The sequence below is a fragment of the Mytilus californianus genome, unplaced genomic scaffold (assembly GCF_021869535.1).
Source record: "Mytilus californianus isolate M0D057914Y unplaced genomic scaffold, xbMytCali1.0.p SCAF_11, whole genome shotgun sequence".
Taxonomy (NCBI): Eukaryota; Metazoa; Mollusca; class Bivalvia; order Mytilida; family Mytilidae; genus Mytilus; species Mytilus californianus.
The window spans coordinates 45,043,551-45,065,308 of NW_026262593.1; the positions used below are offsets into that span (position 1 = coordinate 45,043,551).

A 21,758-nucleotide genomic window follows, 5' to 3' on the forward strand; every position below is an offset into this window, starting at 1 on the left:
CTGTTTCTTTCAGTCAGATTAACTATAAATAGAGTTGGCAATCCAATAATTCCTCCTGAATCATCATGTTTTACTTCTGTGTTGATTTGAAACATCATATATTTGGGTTTTGTTCACTCCTTAAGTAAAAATGGCAAGATGAAAAAAAAAGGTAAAATCTGCCAGCTGGGGTAGGGGTATAATCTTTAAATTTTTTGGGGTAAGGAATAAGTGCAGACTAGTATTCTTTATTGTAATATGTTTCCTAGTAAGAAGTCTATGCATCATAGGTGTTATGACTGGTTTCAAGTTTGTGATGTCTTGGTTAAGGTAGCACGGTAGTATTTGCATTCCGGAATTTAGGTTGCTCTTTTGTGTACCCTACCTAAGTCAATGTATTTGAACAGTGTGATTGGACAAAAAATACAGTATCAACTGAACATATTTTCCCAAACTGAGGGATGAATCAGGTGTAGAAAAATATGAAATAATTTTACATACAGGTGAAAATGAATTTTTGAGAATTTTTTTAAATTTTGTATTCACTGCATGATAAAAGACATAAAAGCACTAGTGGCCTTAGGTTTTTAAAGATAGCAAAAAAAGTAAACGGTCATGATACATATTTAAATTCATTTCTGAAAATTATAATGAAAGTACTTCAGTAAACTGTGTACATAGAATTTTGGGCAGTGCTAGGAAGTGGTGAAAAGTTTAAAAAGGCTATCATTATCCCTTATGGGCCAGGAAATACTACCGTGCCACCTTAACTGGAATATATATGTTTACAATAAATCAACAGAGGTCCTTTTTTCACCTATACAATTTGTAAGTTTATCAATAAAAAGTTGATTAAGGGCAACTAGAATAAAAACAGCCCTTAAATTCCACCCCTGGGAGTGAAAATTGCTGATTCAGCAAATTTTGCCTGATCTGTGGGTAATAATGTAAAAATTTACCTAGAAAGTAAAATTTGATTATTTTTTATGTAACTTGCAGTACATTTTTGATAATAAATGTTAATTTGCTTTAACTTTTCGCAGTGTCTGACACATGTGCAACAACTGGAATTTGAGAAGCGACATATTTAGTTGTCTGTACGTCCTATAATTTTCACCGAAATAAGTAAAGTGCATAATTTTTTATTTTTTTCCACACAAGTACAGCTATACTAGTTTTCTTTAGGTTCAATTTGTAGTTCTGTGGTAACATGGCACCAGTGTGAGCTTTTTTGGAACCAGTTAGTGGTTTAGGGGTCCTTACTTATTCATTTAGCCCTCATATTTAGCTGAAATAGAGATAGTATTAGGGGTTTCTTTACATTGACAAGACAATTATTTGGACAAAGAATGTGATTAAGATTGTATATCAGCAAGATTAAATAGTTTATTCATTTTCCATGCAAATATGATGAATTGTTTTGATTTTCTGACCCTGAAATACACAATAAAGGTAAATTGATTATTTAAGGGGACATAATTTAACTTAATGCATACATGAGAAATAGACAAACAGTCATCTTAGAGATATATTCTAGTACATGTATTGTAAAAAGTCTTTAGAATAATAGTTAACTGCCATCTAAAGAATCTTGTTAAATTGCCTTCATGATCTGGAAATGCTTAAAGGAATGTAAGGCATGCTGTAAAATGTGGAATGGACTTTACTATCATTTTTCATGATTTGGTGCTTAAACTGTTTCTTTCAGTCAGATTAACTATAAATAGAGTTGGCAATCCAATAATTCCTCCTGAATCATCATGTTTTACTTCTGTGTTGATTTGAAACATCATATATTTGGGTTTTGTTCACTCCTTAAGTAAAAATGGCAAGATGAAAAAAAAAGGTAAAATCTGCCAGCTGGGGTAGGGGTATAATCTTTAAATTTTTTGGGGTAAGGAATAAGTGCAGACTAGTATTCTTTATTGTAATATGTTTCCTAGTAAGAAGTCTATGCATCATAGGTGTTATGACTGGTTTCAAGTTTGTGATGTCTTGGTTAAGGTAGCACGGTAGTATTTGCATTCCGGAATTTAGGTTGCTCTTTTGTGTACCCTACCTAAGTCAATGTATTTGAACAGTGTGATTGGACAAAAAATACAGTATCAACTGAACATATTTTCCCAAACTGAGGGATGAATCAGGTGTAGAAAAATATGAAATAATTTTACATACAGGTGAAAATGAATTTTTGAGAATTTTTTTAAATTTTGTATTCACTGCATGATAAAAGACATAAAAGCACTAGTGGCCTTAGGTTTTTAAAGATAGCAAAAAAAGTAAACGGTCATGATACATATTTAAATTCATTTCTGAAAATTATAATGAAAGTACTTCAGTAAACTGTGTACATAGAATTTTGGGCAGTGCTAGGAAGTGGTGAAAAGTTTAAAAAGGCTATCATTATCCCTTATGGGCCAGGAAATACTACCGTGCCACCTTAACTGGAATATATATGTTTACAATAAATCAACAGAGGTCCTTTTTTCACCTATACAATTTGTAAGTTTATCAATAAAAAGTTGATTAAGGGCAACTAGAATAAAAACAGCCCTTAAATTCCACCCCTGGGAGTGAAAATTGCTGATTCAGCAAATTTTGCCTGATCTGTGGGTAATAATGTAAAAATTTACCTAGAAAGTAAAATTTGATTATTTTTTATGTAACTTGCAGTACATTTTTGATAATAAATGTTAATTTGCTTTAACTTTTCGCAGTGTCTGACACATGTGCAACAACTGGAATTTGAGACGCGACATATTTAGTTGTCTGTACGTCCTATAATTTTCACCGAAATAAGTAAAGTGCATAATTTTTTATTTTTTTCCACACAAGTACAGCTATACTAGTTTTCTTTAGGTTCAATTTGTAGTTCTGTGGTAACATGGCACCAGTGTGAGCTTTTTTGGAACCAGTTAGTGGTTTAGGGGTCCTTACTTATTCATTTAGCCCTCATATTTAGCTGAAATAGAGATAGTATTAGGGGTTTCTTTACATTGACAAGACAATTATTTGGACAAAGAATGTGATTAAGATTGTATATCAGCAAGATTAAATAGTTTATTCATTTTCCATGCAAATATGATGAATTGTTTTGATTTTCTGACCCTGAAATACACAATAAAGGTAAATTGATTATTTAAGGGGACATAATTTAACTTAATGCATACATGAGAAATAGACAAACAGTCATCTTAGAGATATATTCTAGTACATGTATTGTAAAAAGTCTTTAGAATAATAGTTAACTGCCATCTAAAGAATCTTGTTAAATTGCCTTCATGATCTGGAAATGCTTAAAGGAATGTAAGGCATGCTGTAAAATGTGGAATGGACTTTACTATCATTTTTCATGATTTGGTGCTTAAACTGTTTCTTTCAGTCAGATTAACTATAAATAGAGTTGGCAATCCAATAATTCCTCCTGAATCATCATGTTTTACTTCTGTGTTGATTTGAAACATCATATATTTGGGTTTTGTTCACTCCTTAAGTAAAAATGGCAAGATGAAAAAAAAAGGTAAAATCTGCCAGCTGGGGTAGGGGTATAATCTTTAAATTTTTTGGGGTAAGGAATAAGTGCAGACTAGTATTCTTTATTGTAATATGTTTCCTAGTAAGAAGTCTATGCATCATAGGTGTTATGACTGGTTTCAAGTTTGTGATGTCTTGGTTAAGGTAGCACGGTAGTATTTGCATTCCGGAATTTAGGTTGCTCTTTTGTGTACCCTACCTAAGTCAATGTATTTGAACAGTGTGATTGGACAAAAAATACAGTATCAACTGAACATATTTTCCCAAACTGAGGGATGAATCAGGTGTAGAAAAATATGAAATAATTTTACATACAGGTGAAAATGAATTTTTGAGAATTTTTTTAAATTTTGTATTCACTGCATGATAAAAGACATAAAAGCACTAGTGGCCTTAGGTTTTTAAAGATAGCAAAAAAAGTAAACGGTCATGATACATATTTAAATTCATTTCTGAAAATTATAATGAAAGTACTTCAGTAAACTGTGTACATAGAATTTTGGGCAGTGCTAGGAAGTGGTGAAAAGTTTAAAAAGGCTATCATTATCCCTTATGGGCCAGGAAATACTACCGTGCCACCTTAACTGGAATATATATGTTTACAATAAATCAACAGAGGTCCTTTTTTCACCTATACAATTTGTAAGTTTATCAATAAAAAGTTGATTAAGGGCAACTAGAATAAAAACAGCCCTTAAATTCCACCCCTGGGAGTGAAAATTGCTGATTCAGCAAATTTTGCCTGATCTGTGGGTAATAATGTAAAAATTTACCTAGAAAGTAAAATTTGATTATTTTTTATGTAACTTGCAGTACATTTTTGATAATAAATGTTAATTTGCTTTAACTTTTCGCAGTGTCTGACACATGTGCAACAACTGGAATTTGAGACGCGACATATTTAGTTGTCTGTACGTCCTATAATTTTCACCGAAATAAGTAAAGTGCATAATTTTTTATTTTTTTCCACACAAGTACAGCTATACTAGTTTTCTTTAGGTTCAATTTGTAGTTCTGTGGTAACATGGCACCAGTGTGAGCTTTTTTGGAACCAGTTAGTGGTTTAGGGGTCCTTACTTATTCATTTAGCCCTCATATTTAGCTGAAATAGAGATAGTATTAGGGGTTTCTTTACATTGACAAGACAATTATTTGGACAAAGAATGTGATTAAGATTGTATATCAGCAAGATTAAATAGTTTATTCATTTTCCATGCAAATATGATGAATTGTTTTGATTTTCTGACCCTGAAATACACAATAAAGGTAAATTGATTATTTAAGGGGACATAATTTAACTTAATGCATACATGAGAAATAGACAAACAGTCATCTTAGAGATATATTCTAGTACATGTATTGTAAAAAGTCTTTAGAATAATAGTTAACTGCCATCTAAAGAATCTTGTTAAATTGCCTTCATGATCTGGAAATGCTTAAAGGAATGTAAGGCATGCTGTAAAATGTGGAATGGACTTTACTATCATTTTTCATGATTTGGTGCTTAAACTGTTTCTTTCAGTCAGATTAACTATAAATAGAGTTGGCAATCCAATAATTCCTCCTGAATCATCATGTTTTACTTCTGTGTTGATTTGAAACATCATATATTTGGGTTTTGTTCACTCCTTAAGTAAAAATGGCAAGATGAAAAAAAAAGGTAAAATCTGCCAGCTGGGGTAGGGGTATAATCTTTAAATTTTTTGGGGTAAGGAATAAGTGCAGACTAGTATTCTTTATTGTAATATGTTTCCTAGTAAGAAGTCTATGCATCATAGGTGTTATGACTGGTTTCAAGTTTGTGATGTCTTGGTTAAGGTAGCACGGTAGTATTTGCATTCCGGAATTTAGGTTGCTCTTTTGTGTACCCTACCTAAGTCAATGTATTTGAACAGTGTGATTGGACAAAAAATACAGTATCAACTGAACATATTTTCCCAAACTGAGGGATGAATCAGGTGTAGAAAAATATGAAATAATTTTACATACAGGTGAAAATGAATTTTTGAGAATTTTTTTAAATTTTGTATTCACTGCATGATAAAAGACATAAAAGCACTAGTGGCCTTAGGTTTTTAAAGATAGCAAAAAAAGTAAACGGTCATGATACATATTTAAATTCATTTCTGAAAATTATAATGAAAGTACTTCAGTAAACTGTGTACATAGAATTTTGGGCAGTGCTAGGAAGTGGTGAAAAGTTTAAAAAGGCTATCATTATCCCTTATGGGCCAGGAAATACTACCGTGCCACCTTAACTGGAATATATATGTTTACAATAAATCAACAGAGGTCCTTTTTTCACCTATACAATTTGTAAGTTTATCAATAAAAAGTTGATTAAGGGCAACTAGAATAAAAACAGCCCTTAAATTCCACCCCTGGGAGTGAAAATTGCTGATTCAGCAAATTTTGCCTGATCTGTGGGTAATAATGTAAAAATTTACCTAGAAAGTAAAATTTGATTATTTTTTATGTAACTTGCAGTACATTTTTGATAATAAATGTTAATTTGCTTTAACTTTTCGCAGTGTCTGACACATGTGCAACAACTGGAATTTGAGACGCGACATATTTAGTTGTCTGTACGTCCTATAATTTTCACCGAAATAAGTAAAGTGCATAATTTTTTATTTTTTTCCACACAAGTACAGCTATACTAGTTTTCTTTAGGTTCAATTTGTAGTTCTGTGGTAACATGGCACCAGTGTGAGCTTTTTTGGAACCAGTTAGTGGTTTAGGGGTCCTTACTTATTCATTTAGCCCTCATATTTAGCTGAAATAGAGATAGTATTAGGGGTTTCTTTACATTGACAAGACAATTATTTGGACAAAGAATGTGATTAAGATTGTATATCAGCAAGATTAAATAGTTTATTCATTTTCCATGCAAATATGATGAATTGTTTTGATTTTCTGACCCTGAAATACACAATAAAGGTAAATTGATTATTTAAGGGGACATAATTTAACTTAATGCATACATGAGAAATAGACAAACAGTCATCTTAGAGATATATTCTAGTACATGTATTGTAAAAAGTCTTTAGAATAATAGTTAACTGCCATCTAAAGAATCTTGTTAAATTGCCTTCATGATCTGGAAATGCTTAAAGGAATGTAAGGCATGCTGTAAAATGTGGAATGGACTTTACTATCATTTTTCATGATTTGGTGCTTAAACTGTTTCTTTCAGTCAGATTAACTATAAATAGAGTTGGCAATCCAATAATTCCTCCTGAATCATCATGTTTTACTTCTGTGTTGATTTGAAACATCATATATTTGGGTTTTGTTCACTCCTTAAGTAAAAATGGCAAGATGAAAAAAAAGGTAAAATCTGCCAGCTGGGGTAGGGGTATAATCTTTAAATTTTTTGGGGTAAGGAATAAGTGCAGACTAGTATTCTTTATTGTAATATGTTTCCTAGTAAGAAGTCTATGCATCATAGGTGTTATGACTGGTTTCAAGTTTGTGATGTCTTGGTTAAGGTAGCACGGTAGTATTTGCATTCCGGAATTTAGGTTGCTCTTTTGTGTACCCTACCTAAGTCAATGTATTTGAACAGTGTGCTTGGACAAAAAATACAGTATCAACTGAACATATTTTCCCAAACTGAGGGATGAATCAGGTGTAGAAAAATATGAAATAATTTTACATACAGGTGAAAATGAATTTTTGAGAATTTTTTTAAATTTTGTATTCACTGCATGATAAAAGACATAAAAGCACTAGTGGCCTTAGGTTTTTAAAGATAGCAAAAAAAGTAAACGGTCATGATACATATTTAAATTCATTTCTGAAAATTATAATGAAAGTACTTCAGTAAACTGTGTACATAGAATTTTGGGCAGTGCTAGGAAGTGGTGAAAAGTTTAAAAAGGCTATCATTATCCCTTATGGGCCAGGAAATACTACCGTGCCACCTCACGCGATCACTGTTGTCATTTTAAAATTTGAATGGACAGAGATAAGATGATACAAAGAACTTTCAAAATGGTGAATCAAAATTTATTATAAACAGATAAATTGAAATGGGTGACTTGTCGATAAACTGGAAGAAACCGGGGAACGAAACATCGAAAATTTAGAATCTATAGAAAGTCAACGCAACGAAACAGCGAAAGTATTTTTGTTTTGATGGATAGTTTTACGTACCTAAAAGCACAACGAAAGGTAAATATTATTATGCACATTTTGTTTAATTATTGAATAAAAGCAGGAAGATGTGTGTGCTTTATTTTTCACGAAAAACTATTTGACTAGATATTTGTAAACCTGAGTCTGAGAACGATATTGTAATATAAATATAATTGCATTGGGTAATCCGTTTCATTATCTATTTATCTGTTTATATTTCATAATGAGAATGTTACAAGATTAAGACACAAATACATCCCAAATAACCATATAATTTGTAAACCGTTTAGACAATAAGACAAACTTGGAAAATGGGGGGGGGGGGGGGGGGGTGGTACATCAAATACTTGATGTAATGTATTGAAATTGTTTATCTAATGTCACTACAGAACTTAATTACTTTAACTGATGCAGACCTGTATAATCGTGTCTTATGATGTGTGATATTTGTATTTGTTTGTCAGTTGTTTTAAAACCATGACACTGTGCAGACGACTTTATAATCTCTTTAGCAATTAGTAGCTATTTCACAATTAATAGATAAGGGTGCCCCTGGGGATCAATTACTCCCCCTTTTCATTTAATTTAGATTTAAAAAATGTATATATACCTTTTCATACATTGCGTAGGTAATAATGTACATGTAACCTTTTCCAAATTTTAATTATGAGTGATTCCAGGACATGCTGGAGCGGACAAGAATCACATTCTAGCATTACCGAGAAAATCATCACATTTGATTAAAGCTTAAATCTGAGGCTCAAATTCCTTATGTTATGTTAACTTAAGGCAAAACAAGACTTGCAACTAAGAAAATTACAGGGCTTTGCATATGACAAGTACAATAAGCCTTAATTATCCTGAGTCTGAGACTACTATTACTGAGTACTATAACAATAAATATCTAGTAATTCTCAGCCTTAGGCCAATTAAAATTAATTGATAGATTTTCATCCCCGCCCGCCCCTCTGAAATCGTTCCGCCCCAATTTTTTTTATTTTGAAAAATTTACGATTTCCGGATTTTGTTCATTTTCGTTACCGGTAACTGTCGATAATTTCGCTTCATTAATAACATCCTTTGGTTTTTGCATTTCTTTGTATGTTTGATTCGTTATACATGTATATACATGATAGAACCTTATTATTACACGTTTCATATCTAATAAAAAATAAAATCCTCCCACCCACCCCATTTTTTTCAAAAATTTGGATGAAAATCTACTAATTAAATTTACTTGGCCTTATCATACATGTATTATACTTCTGATAGTTTTCCACACCTATTCACATATTTTTAAGCTGAAAAATATGACCCAGGCTATTACAGCGGCAGGTCTTATCACCTTGAAAATTATAAGAAGTGGACCCTAGAGTGCATGAATGGTCTACTTTACATATACTTTAATGTGAATATAAAAATAAGAAGATGTGGTACATGTATGATTGCCAATGGGAAGAGTCCAATTCTCCACCAGAGATCAAATGATATAGAAGTTAACAACCACATGTATAATAAGTTATGGTACAAGATGACTTCAACAATGAGCAAAGCCCATACCACAAAGTCAGCTATAAAAGACATTTTTAAAATGAAAATGACAAATGTAAAACAATGCAAATGAGGAAAATAACAGACTGATACATGTAATGATTTATAAACAAAACAAGGAACAAATAAACAAATATGATATACAGCAACAAAGTGAACAAACGACAACTTGAAACGCTGAATTACAGGCTCCTGACTTGGGACAGGCACATACAGGATGTGGTGGAGTCAGACTAGTTTATTGGTGCCAAAGCAGCCAAACCTTCCCCTTAAGTGAGCTATAATTTGTTTTGTATGTGTGTGTGTGTGTGTGGGGGTCTAGGATGAAATTTGAAAAAAAGGCAGGATGACAATTGATGTAAAACAAAAGTCAGGATAAACTCCCTTACCGAAAAATAAGCTCTGCGGCAAACATTTGCCGCAAGTTTGCAGCAAACATTGCCGCAAGCTTGCAGCAAACATTTGCTGCAAACTTGCCGCAACCATTTTACCATGCAAATGAAGGTTGCGGCAAGCTTGCTGCAAACATAATTATGCAAATTAGATTTGCCGCAAGCTTGCGGCAATTGTTTGCTGCAAGCTTGCGGCAATTGTTTGTTGCAAACTTGCGGCAAACTTGCAGGAACTACACATTATACCAATGTCATGTGTGTAGACATATTCAATTTATCTCTTTCAAATTACACAGCAACATTTTTAAAAAATCAATTCATGTCTGTATACAAACAGTCATTAAAAGAGTTCTTGCAAACTTACGAGATTTAAGGAAATACATACATGCATTTGAGTTTTGAAAAAGGGGGCAGGGGTCATTCTCAAATGACATCATATACCTGTATTAAGAAATGAAAAAGGATAAATCTCAAATGTGTATTGAGTATAAAGCTAGGTAACAATTGCATAACAGAATTGAACTTAGTTTTAATAAACATGGTACAGTACATCAGTTACAAAATTCAAACTTGTAATAGCTAAAGTTTTTCATTACACACATACATGTATATATAGTTGCTTACTTTATTATGCATGATGATAACATTAATTATTTTATTAAAACATTCTATGAATTATTTGTACTTACAAAATTACATACTGAATATCTTTTTCTATTGAACCAAAATGCCTCCTTGATCTCTTATTTGTGAAATGCATTTTCCAAACACAACCAACATGACCTAGCCACAATTTCAAATTGATAACTTCCAGGAAGTGCCAACTAGGCATGCCCAGTCAATATTGTGTAATTCTTGCAATGTTCTGGCAAACATATAGAATGGTCAAAGTTTTCTGCAATCTTGCAGCAAACATATAGAATGGTCAAAGTTTTCTGCAATCTTGCGGCAAACATTCTTTATAATTTTAAACTTTCTGGCAATCTTACGGCAAACATTGATGTTTCTGCAAACTTGCCGCAAGCTTGCAGCAAAAAGCTGCAATGTTTGCCGGAAGTTTGCAGCTAGCGGCAAACATCTGCAAACACTATTTTCTGTGTTCCTGCAAACTTTTTGTTTGCCGCAAGCTTGCAGCAAGTCTGCTGCAAGTTTGCGGCAAACAATTCAGTTCCATAAGGGCTATAAATAAAAAAAAGACAGGACTGAATAGAGTGGAAAAATGGAAATGCAGGACAAACTTTTTCATCCTACCCCCCACCCCCTCTAAATCAAATGGTAGCTCCCTAACCTGGGATAGTGGTGTGAAAAGGCTTAACTCATCTGACATCAGATCTGTACAAAGCAGATTTAACCACTTTGATTCATCACTTCATACAACGGTCATATGGATTTAATAAACAATTAACATAAGATGGATTAGAACATTCAAATACTTTTTATATAGTTAATTTTTTTTTCAGGGCAAGTCTAGATCTGTTGTTCTTGTTTTAAAAGATCAAAATAAGCCAATTTTGTCATATAAAAAAATTTAAAGCAATAAATTTGGCAGATATATTAATATTGTAACTTCATTTTATTATACATTTGTACATGTCATACATTATTTCTTTTAGCATTTTCAATGAAAGTACATTTTGTACTTCAAGAAGTAGAAGAATCTAAGCAACAGAACAGAATTCATTTGAGGCATTGCTTTCTAGATTATATAATGGATTCATAGATTGTCATATTGATTTAAGTGCATATAAGGAGCAGCAGGCAATAATTATTTTGTGATGAGAGGTATGTAATGAAAAGGATGACTTTGTTTAAATATTTTGTTTATTCATGTAATATTTATGTACAAAAAATGTATACCAACGGTTTATTATATATACCAGTAATGTCTTGGATAAATTATTTATACAGGAATTACTTCACTTTGAAATATAAATTCTATCGAAGATAACCAGTAAAGCAATCATCTATATAAGTATTTATTGAGATTCCACAACATGCCTATAAATGGTGTATTTAAACAATTTTGCCTATTTAACAGAAAATCAAGATTTACTAAATATCAAGAGTTAACTTAGTTTGATTTTAACAAAAATTGAATTCTTGGGGGTTCTTTGATATGCTGAATCTAAACATGTATTTAGATTTTTGATTTTGGGCCCAGTTTTCAAGTTGGTCCAAATCGGGGTCCAAAATTAAACTTAGTTTGATTTCAACAAAAATTGAAAATGTGGGATTCTTTGATATGCTGAATCTAACAGTGTATTAATTTTTTGGATTTTGTGTCCTGTTTTTAAATTGGTCCTCATTGAGGTCCAAAGGGTCCAAAATTAAACTTTGTTTGATTTCATCAAAAATTGAATTATTGGGGTTCTTTGATATGCCAAATCTAACCGTGTATTTAGATTTTTTATTTTTGGTCCTGTTTTCAAATTGGTCTACATTAAGGTCCAAAGGGTCCAATATAAAACTTAGTTTGATTTTAACAAAATTGAATTCTTGGGGTTCTTTGATATGCTGAATCTAAACATGTATTTAGACTTTTGATTGTGGGCCCAGTTTTTGAGTTGGTCCAAATCGGGTGCAAAATTTAACTTTGTTTGAGTATAACAAAAATTGAATATATGGGGTTCTTTGATATGCTGAATCTAACCATGTATTTAGATTTTTGATTTTTGGGCTCCGTTATCAAATTGGTCCACATTGAGGTCAAAAGGGTCCATAATTAAACTTTGTTTGATTTCATCAAAAAATTGAATTCTTGGGGTTCTTTTATATGCTGAATCTAACCATGTATTTAGATTTAGGATATTGGACCATAATAGGTAAATGTCTAATTTAAAATTTTTAAGTTCTTAGACCACATTCATTATGTGTCAGAAACCTATGCCATGTATGCTGTGTCAAATATTTAATCTCAAACCAAATTCAGAGCTGTATCAAGCTTGAATAGTGTGTCAATACTTGCCCCATCTGTTGGTCGTATCAAGCTGCGCCCTGGGGAGCATTTTATTTTAAACTGTAGACAGCAGAATAGATGATTTTATATTAGAAAAAGTTCATACTATACTGAGACGGGCTTAGACTATACATATATTATTAATATTAGTTACACTGTTGATCTTTTTGTTGTTTGTTGCATATTGTTTCCATTCACTCAAAAGTAAAAATATAAGTTAGTGAGCAACAGTTCATACTACGTCTACAAAAATTATCTTGTTTTTGTCTGGATTTCTGGATTAAATTAAGATTTACAATTTTAGCTTGTTACCATGGTTACCAAATGAAAGGAAAGTGCAGTATTAGAATCACTGGTGTACATGTAGGTGCGGCTGTCAGGCAAAAAGAACTGGTATCAAAGTAAGTTCATCTGTAGAATTGCAGTTAATTTAAATAATTTAATGTTATCTATTTAAAACTTTTTCAAGTGTAATTGTACATGTTACAGCATGTATACCATGTATACTGTTGTTTATTTATGTCTTTCTGATGGAAAGTATGCATCAATTTGGTGGCCTTCGGCTGTTGTCTGCTCTATGGTCGGGTTGTTGTCTCTTTGACACATTCCCCATTTCCATTCTCAATTTTATCAAGGAATCCTTCTTCTGCTCCACAAACACACACACGCATGAGATGTCAGAAGTTAAGATAAAGCATTTGCTTATATTACAATGTATTATGAATTGTATATTTAAAAGTTGTTCTCGTCTTGAATATACATAAAATATTTGCCACTGAACATTAAAATAAGCTAGAAAAATCAATCAATTATTGTTTTTGCATTATAGGAAAGAGTTTTCAAACATATAACAATTGAATAATTTCCTTTTAAGATTTTTTATGAACCAGCATATAGATATAACATGTATAAGGAGGTGAGGTACATGTATGATTCTCAATGTGACAACTATCAATTAAAAAACCAAAGGACGAAGATGTAAACATTTGCTGGTCACTGTACAGCCATAAACAATGATCAAAATCCATACCATAAAGTAACCTATTATGGCTATAACTTGTATAAGGATGAAAAAATGTGAACCAATGAAAAAAATAAAACTACACACAGTATGGCAGACAGCACCCAACATAAGAAACAAAAGTCAAAATCATCCAGAAAGGGCTGGACTCATCAACAAGCACTTAAAAAGAAATAACAAAATAATAAAAGATGCAAAAATTATGTTTTCCCAAACTAAAATATCTATCAATTCACCTTCAACAGATTTAATCAATTAATGTAACAACAAAACATTGGTCATTTCAAACAGTCTAAGAAAGCATGACTTTGTGTAATGCCAAAATATTGAACACACAAGAATATGTAGGACCATAACAGCATACAAGTATTTATAATTGCATAGAATTTCAATTTCTGAAATAAATGTTCTGCTTTTTGTCAAGCTTGCAAATTTATTTCATGAAAGCGAGACAGTGATCCTAGATTCTGCCAGGGGCGGCGTCGCTGTCCTAAAGTTTAGGTTCAGTCTGTGGTTAAAGTTTTTTTGTAATGTTAATTTCTCTCTTATTAATATTATTTATAGTAATCATGGTAATGGGATATTTCTATTTACCTAGTATGTGGGTACCTTGCAAGGTCCTATAGCTAGTGTCTGTCTACTCTGTCAGAAAGTTTTCGTGGTCAAGTCAATATCTCAGGTATTATAAGCAATAAGTTATACTCACTATATTTGGTGTATGGAATTATTGTAAGGTGTAGATGTCCAACTGGCAGTTGTAATGATGGCCGATTGAATTTTTTCAAAAGAGTTATGCCTCTTGGAAATATTGAATTTATTGAAAATGGCCTCGTAAATGCTCTCAATTTTTTTTATTAAACTTATAGTATACTATTATAGTAATGCCCTTGAAGGTCAGTTTGAAATATTTAGTATACAAGAAAAAGAACCCTTTTTTTCCCCCAAGCACATTTTTTATTTATAAATATTTTTGAGAACAAAAAAACATGTTGTTTTTTTTTAATCATGTTAATATTGGCCCTTGATAGACAAACTAGAGGCTCTCAAGAGCCTGTGTCGCTCACCTCACTCTACTTGGGTTTTTGAAATCATATAAAAAAAGATAAAAATCATAACAGATACTTATAATAATGTTTGAGGCCAAATTTGGTTTAATATTGCTATGTTTGCTTTCATTCCATTCAGTGGTTCTCTAAAAGAAGACATTTGTATGTATTTCCCGTAGGGTCCTTTGTTAAATTAAGCCCCCTGCTGGTGGCCATCTTGGATGATGGATCAGCTACAAAGTAACAACAATTGGTCAGCACCTCATAAGGAACATTCATGCTATGTTTGGTTTCATTCCATTCAGTGGTTCTCTAAAAGAAGACATTTGTATGTATTTCCCATAGAGTCCTATGTTAAACTAAGTCCCCCAGTGGCGGCCATCTTGGATGATGGATCGGCAACAAAGAACCAACACTTGGTCAGCACCTCATAAGGAACATTCATGCCATATTTTGTTCCAATCCATTCAGTGGTTCTCTAGAAGAAGTTAAAAAGTTTGGGCCAGGTGAGCTAAAAATGTGCAACTAGGTGGACATTGAAACTCTGTTCTTTTATTTCTACTTGCAGGAACTGAAAAGTAAAGAAACAGAACCAAAGAACATTAATTTTTAATTAATACAATATTGAGCTCAAAGTCAATCTAGTTGTCTTTCTTAATCATACAGGATATTTCCAAAAAGCAGCTGCATAGAAATGCACCAGTAATAGCCAGCAGTGTAGACAATTACATATCTGTGTATGGTGATATAGCAATAGAAATATCACATACATCATTGGAAAACATAATATAGACAATAGAAATGGAGTACACATGTATGTCAAAGAGACACACATATGAAAATAGAATATAGACAATAGAAATGTAGTATGTCAAAGAGACACACATATGAAAATAGAATATAGACAATAGAAATGGGGTATGTCAAAGAGACAAACATATGAAAATATAATATAGACAATAGAAATGGGGTATGTCAAAGAGACACACATATGAAAATATAATATAGACAATAGAAATGGGGTATGTAAAAGAGACACACATATGAAAATATAATATAGACAATAGAAATGGAGTATGTCAAAGAGACAAACATATGAAAATATAATATAGACAATAGAAATGGAGTATGTCAAAGAGACACACATATGAAAATATGATATAGACAATAGAAATGGAGTATGTCAAAGAGACACACATATGAACATATAATATAGACAATAGAAATGGAGTATGTCAAAGAGACACACATATGAACATATAATATAGACAATAGAAATGTGGTATGTCAAAGAGACACACATATGAAAATAGAATATATACAATAGAAATGGAGTATGTCAAAGAGACACACATATGAAAATATAATATAGACAATAGAAATGGGGTATGTCAAAGAGACACACATATGAAAATAGAATATAGACAATAGAAATATGGTACAATGTATGTCAAAGAGACAAAAATATGAAAATAGAAGAGACAACAACTTAATAAAAAAAATTCTACTTTATATAAAAATTATGGAGCACTTATTGTTTTTTATTTGTTTGAGCTTTTGATTTTGCCATGTATTTTCTGTGGAATTTGGTAATTTGGGTTTTTTACTTTTTAAAGCAACAACTCATCACAATGAAGTATTTACACTCAAAATGAGTTCCTGGCAGAAAAAAAAGATAACAAATTAAAGAAAAACATATTAAAAAACATCAAAACATTACCCTTAAAAACCTATCGCAAAAAAAAATACATATATATAAAAACCATGTTTAGAATCTATGAGAAAATAAATGCATTTGAACAATTAAAAACATATAAAAAATATATATTTAAGACCAAGATAAAATCATATGAAAACATATGTTTGGGCCAAACATATGAAAACATATGTTTGGGACAAACATGAAAACATTTGTTTAGGCCAGGTATGAAAACATATGAAAAACATATGTTTGTAAAAAACATATGAAAAACATATGTTTTTCATATGTTTACATGTATGAAAAACATGTTCTTCATATGATTTTAAAAACATATGTTTTTCATATGTTTTCCATATGTTTTTCATATGTTAGAAAACATATGTTTTCATGTCGGGCCTAAACATATGTTTACATATGTTTTCAAACATATGAAAAACATATGTTAAACATATGAAAACATATGTTGCAATTTTTCCTATGTATAATATGCGTAAATGGGGTGGGAGGGTGAGGAATAGTATACCAAACTAACATAGTCCTTACTATCTTGTAACGAGCGTCGCATTGGTCAAACACACCTCAAATCTTCCTTATATACTGACTGCCGAAATCATCCGTGCAGAAAGGAATTCAATGGGTATTACCCTATCTCATTTAAATATAGAAAGACCGTTATATGTAAAACATAGGACCGTAAAGAAATTTATATATCTTTTTCATTTCAAAAGAAAATGTTTTCATTGATTAGAATTTCTAAATCATGATTATTCAAAAAATTTATTTTACAAAGGAATTTCAATAAATTGACCTATTTTGTGATTCAGTAAGAAAACGAGTACGAGGATCGATTCCGTTTGTTTTTTGTTTTTTGTTTTTGATTTCGGAAAGCACAGCATAACAAAAAGACCATCTTTTCATATATATTTTATTTAAAACTTTAACGTTTAGCTTTCTTTTTGTTCACATAAAAGTGCCTTTTCCATGTAGCATCCTTACAAAATCTAATAATTTTTCACAAATGTATTAATAAGTTTAAAAAAAGGTCGGCGATCCATACTTTTTTTTTAATTAATTTTTGAATTATAGCATTTTTGCAAAGTATGGAAAACTCTAGTGTCTTTTTTGTTGTGGGGATGTATAAATACCCTGCCACGTCTGGTCTGTGATTTTGTTAGATGTTTTTTTCTGCTTTGTATATATCTGATGAGGTCAGCCCTTTTCAACCGATTCTTATAGTTTGTCCTTATGTTGTACTGTTACACCACTGTCCCAGGTTAGTGGAGGGTTGGCGCCTTCAAACTATTTTTACCCCGCCACATTCTGTATTTGCCTGTCCCAAGTCAGGAGCCAGTGATTCAGTTGCTATATATCATATTTGTTTTGCTCATTGTTGCGCACGGTATTGGTGTCTCTTTGAAAAATGCGGTAGATGGCGGATTATTCCAATTCACGCTCTTTTCCTATACAATAAATATCCATGTTCTGCATATCATTCGAAAGGAAATAAACCAAAGAAATCAATAAAAAATATATCATCAGATATATACAAAGCAGGATAAACATCTAACAAAATACAGACCACACGTGGCAGAGTATTTATACATCCCCACAACAATTAAATGTAAACTGCAAAAAGACGAAGTCTGTCAATCCGTTAAACATAAAAAAATGAATAAAATATATCTTCAAAGTTTTGCGTCAGACATTATCTCTTAATCATCGAAAAAGCTTTATCATAAAATTCTAAGGTTTGACAGAGTTATTGGTGTCTAAATATTCTAACCCCAGATTTTATTTAAATGTTAAAACTGCAAAAAAAATTAATTATGAAAAAAGCTTCTGTCTAAGTTTCTAAAATATTCATTGAAGGTTTGACAAAGTAATTGCCATCTAAATTTTTTTTTTAAAAACTCCCGACTACATATTAATGTTAATAACTTCATTTACAAGTTAAATACGGAAAAATGAGAAGACATTGTTTTCGAAAATTTGCTCTGCATTTATACTAGTTTTTTTTTTACCATAAAAAGCATCTATCCAAATTGCTTACTACATTGTATTCAAGAAGTTTTGCCATAAATATTGATGTCTGAAAAAAAATTAACCTTTTATAGCTGATTATGCGGTATGGGCTTTGTTTTTTTTTTTATTAATGCGAACAATGCGACTGTGTATATCGCAATAATATGAATACGCATTCTCTTTAATGTATGCAAATTTTCCTGAAATCGCAACAACTAATCTCGCATTTTTGTCCATTATTCAAAAATCGCAAATATAAGATTTAATGTACGCAATAATGTCTTAACTTACAGTATTGTTCTTTTGGAGTTTGGAAACTGTTCATTTGAATGTCACATTTATCTTTTTTGGGAAAGAAATTGTTGTTCGTATGCATTACAACTTTTTCATGTTCTATTTTATATAGCATTACCAATCGCGAATCGAGAGGCTGTGCCCTTCAAGGTGATTTAACTTATTACCAACGATTGAGGTGCTTCCGTGCCTGTTTGTGACAAAACAGACAGCCCTCCTTTGTCATAAATAGACAAGTTACTGCCTTACACTATTAAGTCAAAATTTAAGTCGACCCGTGTCTGGACAAGTTGTCAATTTTAAAACAACACCAAATTATATATTAAAAAAACTCAACTAAAACACTAATGTGTACATTAAGACAACCACTGACGAAGTTACTTACTAAATGTCAAAAATGTGGTGGGCCTAAACAAGTTTTTTAACACTTAAACTCATCCACCTTCTTTTGAAGTTTTCGTGGGTTTATAAAAAAATTATTCGATTGTTTACCTCATGATATACTATTGGATAAATCATTAGCATAATGATGGTGTTTCCTCTTACATTCAGTATCTTTGTTAAAGTCATATCTCGGACAGAAAACGACAAATTTAAGTAAACAGTTTTCCGAGTAGATGGGCTGCCATTCAAACGGATGCACTCCAAGGCCCTATATAGGGGCCCGTTCTGTTTAAAGTGTTTTTTTGTGAGAGTACCTTGTATAATTATACTAACAATACCCCGTCGTTCAGTCCTGATTATAACAGTCTTATATCTAAATTACAATCTGTCTCAAGTGCTGATTGGGTGGTTCAAAGAACATCATATGCAGGTAAATCCTGATCAATTTCAGGTTATTGCTGCAGGAAAAAAAACATAGTAGAAAATCCGTCCATCCAAATTCAGCAAAATAGTGTTTCATGTGAAGAAAATGTTAATAAGTTACTTGGAATATGACATTGATTACCAACTTAAAATTGAGGCACATATAAGTAACTTGTGTTGAAAGGCGTCACAACAACTGAATGTTCTCAAGAGAATTGGATCCTTTTTTACCAGATTAAACAAACTTACTATCTTCCATACATTAATTTTGAGTAATTTTAATTTTTGACCTCTGGCTTGGTATTTTTGTACGAAAGAAACGGTAAAAGACTCACTGCCCAAATTCGAACTCTGTCGAGTTTTCGTTCTCAGCATTGTGTATAAGTTTCATAAAATTTGAATGAGGAAAACTAAAGTTAGAGTGCGGAAACGAAAATGGGACGGACGGAAGGACGATCAAAGGTACAACGATAAAAAATTTAACACTTAATACCCCCAATGACTATAAATCAAAACAATACTAGAAATAGCATTCAGATTCGTCTATGACAACTACTGTGTAACATATCATCCTCTAAAACTTTTTTCGAGAACGTGAAGGTTCCAACACGAAGTGAGACACATTAATACAATCCTTTTTCAGCATAGGGTTATGGATAGTAAACTGCACATTGCTAGAAAACAAAGAAATATTGATGCTATCGTCAAATGCGTTAATAAAGTAATACAAATAGACAGGAAATACTAAAAAAAAAAAATAAAAAACATTGATTAAAAAATGTTTAATCTGCTAACCGAGTCCCTGTGCTTTTTATATAAAATAAGAAGATGTGGTATGATTGTCAATGAAACAACTCTACACAAGTGACCAAATGAAACAGAAATTAACAACAGTTTACTATAGGTCACCGTACGGCCTTCAACAATGAGCAAAGCCCATACCGCATTGTCAGCTATAAATTAAAGGCCCAAAAATGACAATGTAAAACAATTTAAACGAGAAAACTAACGGCCTTATTTATGTACAAAATAATGAACGAAAAAAAATATGTTACACAGCAACAAACGACAACCACTGAATTACAGGTTCCTGACTTGGGACAAGCACATACAGAATGTGGAGGGGTTAAACTAGTTTGTTGGTGCCAAACCCTCCCCCTAACCTGGGACAGTGGTGTAACAGTACAACATAAGAACAAAATATGCAAAACAATGAACGAAAAACAAAAATGAGAAACAGCAAAAATGACAACCATGTGCACTCAATCATATTAGGCTCCTGACTTGAGACAGGTACATACACTCAATTTTTATTCAAGTCACTGATGAGTCTTTTGTAGTTGAAATGCGCATTTGGCGTACAAATTATAAGCCTGGTATGTTTGATAAGTTTTGTTGATAACTTTCTGCGGGATATGCTTAATTATAAACAGGATAAAAACAGAGAAATCCTGTGATAAACAGATGCTTAACCATGACAATGAGCTCAAGGATATCAGACATATACATGTACCAGACAATAACTTTTAAGTCATCTTTATACTAAAAGAGTGTGGCTTTATACAGATTGTAAAGGGTAGAATTAACCCAGAGTTTAAAATGTCTTTAAGAGATAAAGCTAAAAATAAAATTTGAAAGTCAACCATTCAGCCAGCCTGCCACACAGGATATTGTTTTTGTAAAGTGTGCATGTACATAAAACAAGAGTGCACACACTGAAATGTCTCGCCTGCTTTACTAACCATTGATTTTATGTTGAAAGTCTTAAAGATAAAGGTTTTACAAAAAGCATTACAGAAACTTAACATTTTAAAAAATCTATGACAATGAGGTCAAAGTCAGATAAATTGTGTCAGACAGACATATACACCTTACATTTTTTTATACACCAAATATAGTTGACCTATTGAGTATGCTTATTGAAAAACAAACCAAACCACAAAAACTAAACATTGACCAATGAACCATAAATATGAGGTCAAGGTCAGATGATACCTGCCAGACAGACATGTGCACCTTTCAATTATTCCATACACCAAATATAGCGGACCTATTGCTATTAATTTTGAAAAACAGACCAAAACACAAAAACTAAACATTGACCAATGAACCATAAAATTTAGGTGAAGGTCAGATGATACCTTCAAGACTGACATGTACACCTTACAATCATTCGATTTCTATACACCAAATATAGTTGACCTATTGCTTATAGTACTTGACAAAACAGACAAAAACTTACGTTGACCAATGAACCATGAAAATGAGGTCAAGGTCAGATGATATCTGCAAGACAGACATGTACACCTTACAA

At 31.9% G+C, this 21,758-nt stretch overlaps 1 long non-coding RNA gene across 1 annotated transcript; it reads left to right on the forward strand.

The window, feature by feature from the left end:
* Positions 1–7,445: 7,445 nt before the first annotated feature.
* Positions 7,446–15,254, forward strand: LOC127720164 (uncharacterized). The gene is made up of 4 exons (XR_007990636.1): positions 7,446–7,689; positions 11,210–11,378; positions 12,857–12,953; positions 15,188–15,254. It is a non-coding gene; the product is annotated as an uncharacterized LOC127720164 (long non-coding RNA).
* The last annotated feature ends 6,504 nt before the right edge of the window (positions 15,255–21,758 follow it).